This window comes from Chrysemys picta, chromosome 4 (genome assembly GCF_011386835.1).
Source record: "Chrysemys picta bellii isolate R12L10 chromosome 4, ASM1138683v2, whole genome shotgun sequence".
NCBI lineage: Eukaryota > Metazoa > Chordata > Testudines > Emydidae > Chrysemys > Chrysemys picta.
In genome coordinates, this window is record NC_088794.1 from 40,047,509 (window position 1) to 40,059,884 (window position 12,376).

The 12,376-nt window shown below is 48.2% G+C and overlaps 1 protein-coding gene across 11 annotated transcripts in view; it reads left to right on the top strand.

Moving 5' to 3' along the window:
- The window catches only part of PTPN5 (protein tyrosine phosphatase non-receptor type 5), a 146,155-nt gene that overhangs the window by 77,774 nt on the left and 56,005 nt on the right, over window positions 1-12,376 (top strand). Inside the window, exon 1 of one of the 11 annotated variants that reach the window (XM_065594732.1) lies at window positions 2,837-2,925. The exons of the other annotated variants lie outside the window; for them this stretch is intronic. The gene's annotated coding sequence lies outside the window, so the exon portion shown is untranslated. Of the gene's footprint in view, window positions 1-2,836; window positions 2,926-12,376 lie in introns of those variants that run through there. 11 annotated transcript variants of the gene reach the window in all.

The following is a 12,376-nucleotide window of genomic DNA, read 5'->3' on the forward strand; positions in this document are numbered from 1 at the left end:
ACAGCATTGTGACACCTATTAGACTCTTGCTCTCTGAAGTGCTGTCTACCATTGATCTAAAATCCAGTTCCCCTTTGCTGCTCTCCACGCACAAAGGAGAGGAGAGTGGCAGATTAGTTAAGAATATAAGAATGGCTATTCTAGGTCAGACCAGTATTCTGTCTTCTGACAATGGCCGGTGCCAGATGCTTTAGAGAGAATGAACAGAACAGGGCAATTTATCAATTGATGTAGCCCCCTATCATCCAGTCCCAGCTTCCAGCAGTCAGAGTTAGGGCCACCCAGAGCATGGGTTGCATCCCTGACCATCTTGGCTAATAGCCATGAACTCATATAGTTCTTTTTTGAACCCAGTATAGTTTTGGCCCTCACGACATTCCTTTGCAATGAGTTACACAGGTTGACTGTGTGTTATGTGAAGAAGAACTTCTTTGTTTGTTTTAAACCTGCTCTCTATTAATTTAATTGGGTGACCCCCAGTTCTTGTTATGAGAAGCAGTAAATAACACTTCCTTATTTACTTTCTCTACACCAGTCATGATTTTATAGACTTCTATCATATCCCCCCTTACTCATCTCTTTTCTAAGGTGAACAGTCCCAGTCTTTTTCTCTCTCCTCATGTGGCAGCTGTTCCATCCCCCTAATCATTTTCATTGCCCTTCTCCATATTTCTTCCAGTTCTAATACAGTAGAACCTCAGAGTTACAAACACCAGAGTTATGAACTGCCCAGTCAACCACACTCCTCATTTGGAACCGGAAGTATACAATTAGGCAGCAGCAGACACACAGAGACAGACAGACACACACACACAGCACAAATACAGTACAGTACGGTGTTAAAAGTAAACTACTAAAAAAAAAAGGGAAAGCAGCATTTTTCTTCTGCATAGTGAAGTTTCAAAGCTGTATTAAGTCAATTTTCAGTTGTAAACGTTTGAAAATACAACCATAGCATTTTGTTTAGCGTTACGAACATTTCAGAGTTACGAACAACCTCCATTCCCGAGGTGTTCATAACTCTGAGGTTCTACTGAATATCTTTTTTGAGCTGGGGTGACCAGAACCACATGCGGTATTGAAAGTGTGGGCATACAATGGATTTATAGAGTGGCATTATGATACTTTGTCATATAATGGTTCATAACATTCAATTAGCATTTTTGACTGCCGCTGCACATTTAGCACATGTTTTCAGAGAACTAACCACGATGACTGCATGATCTTTTTCTTGAGTGGTAACAGCTAATTTAGACTCTATCATTTTGTAAGTATAGTTTGGATTATGTTTTCCAATGTGCATTAATTTGCATTTATCAACATTGAATTTCATCTTCTATTTTATTGTCCAGTCACCCAGTTTTGTGAGATCCCTTTGTAATTCTTTGCAGTTATCTTTGGACTTAACTATCTGGAGTAATTTACTACTGTCTGCAAACTTTGCTCCTTCACTGTTTCCCCGCTTTTCCAAATAATTTATGAATATGTGGAACAGCACAGGTCCCAATATAGATCCTTGGGGGACCCTGCTATTTACCTCTCTCCATTGTGAAAACTGTTTATTTCTACCCTTTGTTTCCTACCTTTTAACCAGTTACTGATCCGTGAGAGGACTTTCCCTCTTATCGCATGACTGCGTCCTTTGTTTAAACCCTTTTGGTGAGGGACCTTGTCAAAAGCTTTCTGAAAATCCAGGTACATTATATTCACCGGATCACCCTTGTCCAAATGTTTTTGACCCCCCTCAAAGAATTCTAATACATTGGTGAGGCATGATTTCCCTTTAGAAAAGCCATATTTGCTCTTCCCCAACATACTGTGTTCATCTATGTGTCTGATAATTCTGTTCTTTACTATAGTTTCAGCCGATTTGCCTGGTACTGAAGTTAGGCTTACCGGCCTGTAATTGCCCAGATTGCTTCTGGAGCCTTTTAAAAAATAGGTCTTATATTAGGTATCTGCCAGTTATCTGACAGAGAGGGTGATTTAAGCGATAGGTTACATACCAAAGTTAGTAGTTCTGTAATTTCATATTTGAGTTCCTTCAGAACTCTAGGGTGAACACCATCTGGTCCTGGTGACTTATTACTGTTTAATTTATCAGTTTGTTCCAAAACCTATTCTATTAACATCTCAATCTGGGACAGTTGCACAGATTTGTCACCTAACAAGAATGGCTCAGATGTAGGAATCACTTTCTCTGCAGTGAAGACCCAAGTGAAGAATTCCTTTAGCTTCTCCACAGTGGCCTTGTCTTCCTTGAGTGCTCCTTTAGCACCTGTCATCTAGTGGCCCCACTGATTGTTTAACAGTCTTCCAGCTTCTGATGTACTTCAAAAAATGTGCTGTTAGCTTTTGTATCTCTTGCTAGTTTCTCTTCAAATTCTTTTGTGGTCTGTCTAATATTTTTACACTTGACTTGCCAGAGTTTATGTTCCTTTCTATTTTCCTCAGTAAGGATTTGGCTTCTAATTTTTAAAAGAAGTCTTTTTGTCTCTAACTGCCTCTTTTACTCTGTTGTTTAGTCATGGTGGCATTTTTTGGTGCTCTTACTGTTTTGGTGGGGTTTTTTTAAATTTGGAGTATACATTGTGATGGGGCAAGGCCAGATGGCTATAGGAAAGTAGTGAGGAACAGGTATGTTAGCCCCAGGCTAAACAAATCCCTGGTACCAGGGTAACCAAATGGCAGTTGCTCCAGGTTAATCAAGACACCTGTGGCCAATTAAGATCCTTCTAGAAAGCAGTGGAGATAGCTAGGTTGATTGGGACACCTGAAGCCAATCAAGGACTGGCTGGAACTAGTTAAAAGCCTCCCAGTTAGTCAGTGAGGTGTGTGTGTGTGTCAGGAGCTGTAGGAGGAAGCTGTGCTGCTGGAGAAACTGACAGTACAAACCCTGTCTGGAACAAGGAAGGAGGCCCTGAGGTAAGGGTGCTGTGGGGAAGAGGCCCAGGGAATTGTACTCATCCTGTTTCAAAAGGTCAGCTACCAATAGCTGCTACTATTAGGGTCCCTGGGCTGGAGCCCAGAGTAGAGGGCGGGCCTGGTCTCGTTTCTCCTCCCCTCTCCCCCCCGCACTCTCCACGATTAATCACAGAGACTGAGAGACAACAGAGACTGTGCGAGGGAGGGTTGCTTCTTCCCACCTCCCTTGCTGGCTTATGATGAAAATGGCTCAGTAGGCTGTGACTCTTGCCTCTAGAGAGAGAGAAGGGCTAAGTGGAGGGTCACAGTGAGCCTCTGAGGCTAGTGTAAATCCGCCTGGAAGCGCAGGACCCACTGAGACAAGGTCGGAGATTTGTCACAACATATAGTTTGAGCCTCAGTTATAGTGTCTCCATGAAGTTTGCTGGCATTTCACTCTTGTGATTGTTCCCTTTAATTTTCATTTAACTAGCCTCCTCATTTTTGGGTACGTCCCCTTTTTGAAGTTAAATGATACTGTAGTGGGTTTCTTTGATATTTCCCCTTACAAGGATGTTAAATTTAATTACATTATGGTTGCTATTACCAAGCCATTCAGCTATATTCACTTCTTGAGCTAGATCCTGTGCACCACTTTGGACTAAGTCAAGAATTGCCTCTCCCCTTGTGGGTTCCAGGACTAGTTGCTCCAAGAAGCAGCCATTAGAGAGAGGGAAAGATGGAACAGAGCAGAAGGAGAAAGGGAGAACTTAACTAGATGGGTGAAAGAGGGCAAGAGACAACATAAAACAAGAAGAAAATGAGGGTGAGAACATGCCACCAGCAGATGCTCTCACTATTTTCTTTCTTAATCTCTTAACCACATCTTCAACAAAGTGTACCTTTTTTAGCCAGCTTCTTTCTGCCCTGTTGCTCATCTGCCATATTCCACCCCAGAGATGGTTGCATTTCACTACGGGGGGGAATTGATTTCTACAGTATAGACAGCTAGAACAATATGTCCAAACTTGTTTCTTGGCTGCACTTGCACATTTCCCATTGAAAGTCCATAGTTAACTTAATAAACTCATTTGGGCTCCTGTAGAATGAAAGGCTTTATTAAAATGTAAGAATTCCTTATTATTATTTAATTTTTCATGTGGTTTTTGATCTCCTGTTAAATGGCTTCTGATCGTTCTGTGACTTCTCCCTGCGACTTCCCTCTGCATGGTTTACTTGAAAGGACTCTCCGTTCATTTCGATTCTTGCTTTTGTTTCTCTTGACGTTTTCTTTCTTTGCTAGTCATTAGAGATGACCTCAGACAGCAGCCTCAAATTCTAGCACCACTAAACTTGAGAGGTGGATTGAGACCTGATCTTTGTGCCTTTCCTTATTCACTGATAATGCCCACTTCCCTACATTGCAATTTCTACATCTCCTCAGACATCACTTGCCATCCGCACTACTGAACCTCTTCCATAGTCTGCAGACTATGCTGAGGACAAGTACCTATCAAGGTAAGTTTAGATGAAGCTAAGTCTGGGTCACTTAGCTTCATCCAAACTGCCACTTATGGGGTAGCTTAATAGCAAGGAAGGCAGTTTTAAGGATGAGCACAGGTATCTCTGGGTTGTCATCTACCACACCAGCATCTGGCCAAGCATTTGAAGACTTCATTTTTAGAGCTAAAAAGGGATTTTTGTTTTTTGTTTTCCTTCCAGAAGGGAGGAGGGGATGAGATAGATATTGCTCCAACAATAGACTGAAGAAAAGTAAGTGGGCACTTTCTATCTGTAGGTGCATTTATGTAAGATCCTATATTCAAGGTTCCAGTGTATCACACAATTCCACAGCTGCAGAATTGTGTTCTAAGTCTGAACTTTAATTTAAAAAGGTAAAATCTTTTTAACCCTTTCTGATGGCCTGGAAAAGAGGAACCAAGTCTAAGCAGATTGAGTGATATCTTCCTGAGTTTGCAGACAGCCTGAAGCAATGGTTCTGAAAGATGTAACCTTCCCCATTCCTCTCAATTAGGGTGTTAACCCCGAAACCTAAAGGTGGTAGATTTAAATCCCAACATTGTTAGTTATTTCCAGACTGATCTTTTTAGCAGGAACATCTAGCTAATATGCATGTGCTACCACCCCAAGCGGTTTCACTGAGTATTGAAAGTCTCAGCTGTACCCTACACAACTATCAAAACTTCCAGTTTCTTTCCACCCTCCAACTTTTATGAGGCATTAGGTGTTTTCAGTGCAAAAATGTGCAGTATATTGAAAACTGAAAATGAAGACCGTGTCAAATAAACTGAATTTAGTCTCAAAACAAATACCACAGGGGACTCAGCACCTCTGAAAATCAACTCCCTGGTATACAGATTGATTCCTTTTTGGGGAACTTTCTCTTTGTCTGCCACTGAGATAGTAATCAAAGCTATTCCAGACTCTTGTTTAGAATAATTATCATTGTCCTATTTTATTTCTTCTTTAAACCCCGTCGCCTCACCTTTATTTTAGGCTCCAACTGAAGCAAAGTGTTGTAGTTAACATTATAAATTGCACAAAGGAGTCTTGGGGGAGCTCCATTGGCTTTCAGTTAAATATCAAACTGGCTTAAGAATTGCTTTGATGACTTATAGCATAAAGTGATGCACAAATTGGGACATATGGATTTATCCAAGTTGTTTCCGGTGTTTGAACCGAGCTGTCTGATCTTCTGAAGCGGGTCTCTTGGTGGTTTCACATGACAGGCTTACCGAGCACATGCTTTTGGGTGCTGTGTATGCTAAAATTTGGACTTGCTCCAAAGAGGATTTAAAATGTTGAGTCGAGTTCATTTAAGTCAGAGGAAATCCTCCCCTCCCGCCCTGAGTCTTACATTTGTGAGGCTCATTTACTCTATTTACTGTGTCACTCTGTCTTCTGACACAGATGCTTTTCAGAACCCTGGTCTGTTTCTCTTGGCCAACATTTTATCCAGCTGCTTGAAGGAGACACCCCTGTCAGACTACTCTGAAGACAGCAGGTCAAAAAGATGCAGTGGTGCCCTGGTAAAGCGGAATGGAAGCAGCCAATGCCGGATTGTGGCCTGTAGTTTAGAGAAGACTTGGAAAGAGTTGGAGAACCCAGAGGTCAGTTATCAGCATCAAGGCCACAGCAGAGATCAGACAGTGCTGCCATACTTCTCAGTGTTACCTATTAGATCTTGAAACAATGAGCAGGCAGCACAAAAGCCATGAGAAGTGATTTTCTTGGACAAATCAGACCCATGTATAAACAGCAACAACAGGGCATATCTTATTTAATGGCCTGCCCACTGGGCATAGGACCAGTATAAGGACATTTAATTTAGCTATCTTGAGCTGTGAGATAGTGATCCACCAGTCAAATTCCAAGGGAGACAGGAATGAACCCATTTGCTACACAAAAAGCTCTCTGTGACACATGAATATGACAGCTGTCCTCTTCTGATGCCCCATCCCAAGAAGACCACAATTTTCCCACACCCATTACAGACCATGGAGAGATTCAAGGTGGCAAGGTTGGTCGTTGGCTTGCAGGTTAGTTATCCGATTTCCATTCTTCTTCACCTCATTGCATTTGAGGTATGAGAGAATGACGCAATCTCTGGACAACGTCCTTCTAATCTTCCTAGATCCATTCCTAGCACTGATTATTTGCCTCATTTACCTTTCCCTGTCTGGCTCAGGCTGCTCTTCCATTATGGAAAAATTCTTGAAGTTGCCAACACCCGACAGACATCTGTGTGCTTATTGAACTAAACCTCATCCCCAGCCATCGCCCCTGGTTACTTGAAGACTTGAAAGGGGTTTCATTAGAGATTGCATAGGGATAGTGCCAGTGGCTCTCACCTGCATACAGAATTTAAATGCATGTGTCCATAAGTGACAGGCCACTATAAATAGTGTAAATGTACTGAGTATTCTCTATTTTATCACAGATTTACCAAGTAGATAGCTGGAGCTCAGTGACCATGATTTCAACAGGTGGCTGAATTTTAACATCAGAAGATGTAGGCGTCTTGTGTGGGTCTAGGATGTTTATCTAAAACATCAGTAATGTTCCTGGCATTAAAATACTGCCAATATGTTCATACTTCAGATGCTTCCTAGTATTGGCCATCTCTCTATAGGGCAAATTTTCACCCCCCGATAGAAAGCAGGATGAGTGGCTTGTGTACAGTGTGGGAAGGGCATGGAATCTTTCCATTGACAAATGGGAGTCAAGGCACAATGCAGCCAAGCTGCCACTGCATGGTGACTGCAGCTGCCTCAGGGCAGTAGTAGCAGACGTGGCCCATTACTCACTTCCTATGCCGAGGTTTCTGCAAGTAGATCTGTTTAGTTCATGGATCCTCCGGCCGTACCTCTTGCTCTCCCCCAAATGTCCTTCCTTCAGCACTGTCATAGAGTGAGCCTCCATGGTATGAAGCATGAATTGGAGTTCCCCCTGTTTGATCAATTTGGTCTTCTTGATCTTGGTCCCCCCCGCTTCGTCTTTGGCTGCTTTTCAGGCTTTCCAGCTCACAGAATGGGAAGCAAGGTTTTCTTCTATGTGCTTAGGTCTTAAGGGGAATTTAAACCCAGTCTTCCACTCCCTCCCAGGACTCCAGCCTTGATATACACACTGTCTTTATGTTGCTTTCTAAATGCTGTTTTTATTAGGGGTCTATATGTTGCATAAATACAATACACCATTGATCTGAGAAGTATCACAGTCACATAAACTGTTGTTCTTCTTCGAGTGATTGTTCACGTCCATTACACATTAGGTGTGCACGCGTTGCGTGCATGGACTTCGGAAACGTTTTCCCTCAGCGGCTCCCGTTGGGCCGGCAGGGGTCCCCCTCCCTCCCCGCCAGAGCGGTGCCCCGCTCTAGCGTATATATATCCCTGTGGGCCCGACCCTCCCTCAGTTCCTTCTTACCATCCGTGGCGGCGTTGGAACAACTCTTATCTCTTGCCTGAGAGTGTCCCTTAGTGTTAGTAGTCCGTGTTAATGTTAGCAGTTATCAGTTCTTTAGTAGTTAGTTAAGCTCCTTTGTTTTAGGTGTTTGGTCAAAGCCTGACACCAGCCCTGGGCGGCGGGGCATGCCGCACGCCCAAGGCTTCAAGGCTTGTGCCACGTGCCGCAAGCCTATGCCAATCAGCGATCCCCACGACTCGTGTCTCCGTTGCCTTGGGGAATCGCACCAGAAAGAGCGCTGCAAGATCTGTAAGGCCTTCAAGCCCAGGACTAAGAAAGAGAGAGACTTTCGACTTAAGCAGTTGCTCATGGAGGCTGCAATACAGCCCTCCACTTCGATGCATCCGGCCGCGGCACCGTCAGCCTCGGTGCGGAGTGCCCCGGCATCGGTTTGTGATCCTGCACCGGTAGGGCACCCTAAGCCTACGGCACCGAAACAGCAGGACCGCCCCTGGCACCGGTCGTCTTCGCCGACAAAATCGAAGGGCCACCCCAAGGCCCGAGGACGCTCCCCGCATAAAAAGGTAGCACCCGTGAAGACCTCGAATGTGCCCCAGGGCATTGCTGCCGCAGGACAGATCCCGGTGCCAGTGGCTCTGGCGCCGAAAGGCCCGTCGAGCCCCAGGATAAGCACATTGAGTGAGGAGGAAGGGCTGGAGGACCTTTTGGAACAGCCCTCCACGCCGGACACGTTTGAGGCAGCAAGGGACCTCATCGAATTGTCCGCGGAGAGCCCCCTCCAGGCCAAAGACAATCAAGAGCCGACACCGAGACTGCCATCCAGAGGCAAGCCGGCAATGGTGCGCCTATCTCGGCACCATTCACAGCGCCGATCCCGGTCGAGCTCCGCCTCGGTGGACTCCCAGCTACCCTCGGCGCAGAGAGCCTCACAGGCGTCTGGCCCTAGCAAGCGCCCGGCACTGGCCCAGCGTTCCCCGGCTCCTTATTCAAACAAGCACCGGGATGTGTCAGTCACGCAATCCCCGAGACCGACCACTAGCAGTCGTTCCTGGTCCCGAGGACACCGGTACCGGTCCAGATCGGCAAGGTGCCACTCCCGGTCCCGGTCACGGAAGCACCACTCTCCGACCCCGGACCGGCACCGTCCCACGGCACCACCGTGGCCATCAAGGTCACCGTCCGTGGTTTCTGAGGCAGACTTGGGCCATTCCAGCAGATATACCCACAGGGCACCAGCCAGCAGGGAACACCAAGCCGCTTGGCACCCACAGTGGGGCCCGCCAGGACAGTGGCCATTCTGGACTCCATGGGCCTACCACCAGCAAGGCCCCCCATCCAGGATCTCGAGATCCGGCCCCTCGGGACACCGGTCCCGCTCCCCGCAGGGGCGCCCCTCCTCTCGCAAGGAGGCCACAGTCTCCAGACCACCGGAGCAAGAGAGAGCCGACACGGCACCGAGCCCGGTACCATCTCAGGCCCACTCAACTGGACAGACTCCAGAGGAGCTCCCGGCCGGTGAGGAGTTGCAGGAAGGGTTAGAGGAGGAAGCACAGAAGGCCTTAACCTCTTCCTCCTCACCAGATGAAGCCGTGGCAGGCACGACAGTGTCAGGCCCTCCCCCGATTGACCATCGGGCGCACCAGGAACTACTCCGCCGAGTAGCCCTCAATTTGGGGTTGCAGGCGGAAGAGACGGTAGAGCAGGAGGATCCCATGGTGGACATCCTAAGCCCTGAAGGCCCCTCCAGAATCGCGCTCCCGCTCATAAAAATGGTACAGTCTAACTATAAGACAGTATGGCAAACACCGGCCTCCAGTGCACCAACTGCGAAGGGCGTAGAGAGGAAGTATTTCGCCCCCTCCAAGGGGTTCGACTTCCTCTTTTGTCACCCGACACCCTGTTCGCTGGTCGTATCTGCGGTCAACGAACGAGAGCGACATGGCCAGCAAGCCCAGGCCCCAAGGCCAAGGAGGCAAAGCGCTTGGACTTGTTCGGTAGAAAGGTCTACTCGTCCGGGGGCCTCCAGTTAAGGATCGCTAACCAGCAAGCGATTCTGAACAGGCATAGTTTCAATTCTTGGGCATCAGTCTCCAAGTTCAAGGATTTCCTGCCCCAGGGTTCACAACCCGAGTTCGCAGCCATAGTGGACAAAGGGAAGGCGGTAGCCAAAACCTCTCTGCAGGCCTCCCTTGACTCCACGGACGCAGCTGCCAGGACAATCGCGTCAGGAGTGGTGATGAGGCGCTCGGCATGGCTGCAGGCTTCAGGCCTTCCACCAGAGGTGCAAAACATCTTGCAAGACCTCCTGTTTGAAGGGTCAGGCTTGTTCTCGGACCAAACGGATGCCAGACTACATAGCCTCAAAGACTCCCGAGCAACCCTCAAGTCGTTGGGAATGCACACCCCAGCGACACAGAGAAAACCTTTTAAGCCCCAACCGCTGCAGCAGAGACAGTACCACCCTTGCCCCAGGCAGGAACCGTACTGCAGAAGGGACAGGGACAATAGGCGTAGGTGAAACAACACGCCTAACCAAGGCCAAGGCAAGCCGCAGCCTGGCAACAAGCAAGGATTTTGAAGTTGCAATCGAGGACAACGTACCGACCCTCATGCCGGACCCTCCCCTATGTTTCAGGGACCGTTTGTCCCATTTCTACTGTGCTTGGTCCTGTATAACATCGGACCGTTGGGTCCTTCGCACGGTGGAGGTGGGATACACCCTTCAGTTCTCCTCGCCCCCTCCCTCCCACCCTCCATCCCCGTCCCTCTTCAGGGACCCCTCTCACGAGCAACTCCTTATACAGGAGGTGCAGGCCCTCCTCAGAGCAGGGGCGGTGGAAGAGGTCCCTCCAGACCTAAGAGGGAAAGGGTTCTACTCCAGATATTTCCTTATTCCCAAAGCAAAATGGGATCTCTGCCCTATTTTGGACCTTCGCAAACTGAACAATTCTTTGTGAAGGCACGCTTTCGCATGGTCTCCCTTGGCGCTATTATCCCATCCCTGGATCCAGGGGATTGGTACGCTGCCCTCGATATGAAAGATGCATACTTTCACATCGCCATCCGCCCTGCTCACCGGCGGTTCCTGCGTTTCATCATCAACCAACACCATTTCCAATTTACGGTCTTGCCTTCGGCCTAGCAACGGCCCCTCGAGTGTTCATGAAATGCATGTCCGTGGTGGCAGCCTTTCTTCGAAAAAGAAAGATGCGGGTATACCCGTACTTGGACGACTGGCTCCTTGCGGGCAGATCAGAGGACGAGGTCCGCTCCCACATGGCACTGGCATTACAGGTGTTCCGCAAGCTCAGTCTATTGGTCAATGTGCCCAAGTCCTCACTGATCCCCACGCAGAGACTGGACTTCATAGGGGCAGTCCTGGACTCGGTGGAGGCACGAGCAAGTCTTCCAGTTCCCAGGTTCCTGGCCATTCAAAGAGCCATAACCTCCATCCAACAATTTCCCACGACCACAGCCAGATGCTGTATGCAACTCCTGGGACACATGGCGGCTTGCACACATGTAGTCAGACATGCCCACCTAAGACTCAGACCATTACAGCTGTGGCTAGCCCAAACATATCACCCCAGCAGAGACCCCTTGGACCTGATAGTGGCAATCCCAGCTCGGGTGTCAAACTCCCTCCGCTGGTGGCTCGATCGACAGCAAGTTTGCGAAGGGGTCCCTTTTGCTGCACCGCAGCCCACCCTGACGCTAGTAACAGATGCGTCAGACCTGGGCTGGGGGGCACACTTAGGAGACCTGCGGACCCAGGGCTTATGGTCCAGGGAGGAAAAGTTGCTCCACATCAATGTGAAGGAGTTAAGGGCAGTTCGCCTCGCCTGCCAGAACTTTCACGCTACCATAGAAGGCCACAGCGTGTCAGTTCTGACAGACAACACTACCGCCATGTTCTACATAAATAAGCAGGGTGGGTCCCGATCCTCTCCCCTCTGTCACGAGGCGCTCTTCCTATGGGACTTCTGTATAGCCCATTCATTCCAATTGGTGGCAGCATATCTTCCGGGAGTCCAAAACGGGTTAGCAGATCGCCTCAGCAGGTCGTACCACATGCATGAATGGACGCTGAGAAAGGGCGTCCTACATTCAATTTTCCAGAGTTGGGGGTTTCCCCAGGTGGATCTCTTCGCCACCAAGGACAACAGCCAATGCCCTCGGTTTTGTTCATTCCAGAACCTCAGTCCAGGCTCATTGGCAGATGCCTTCGTGATTCAGTGGGGCGGGAGCCTGAGGTACGCCTTCCCACCATTCTCGCTCATCCACAGGGTCCTGCTCCAGACCCGCAGGGACAAAGCGACAGTTATTCTCATCGCACCAGCGTGGCCGCGCCAGCATTGGTTTACGACCCTGCTGGAACTGTCATCGATTGCCCTACCCCTGCACCAAGACCTCATCATGCAGGACCTGGGTCGCCTACTCCACCCAAACCTACCGTCGTTACATCTCACGGCGTGGAATCTCTCTGGCTAAATGATACGGAGAATAGGTGCTCCCACCAGGTCCA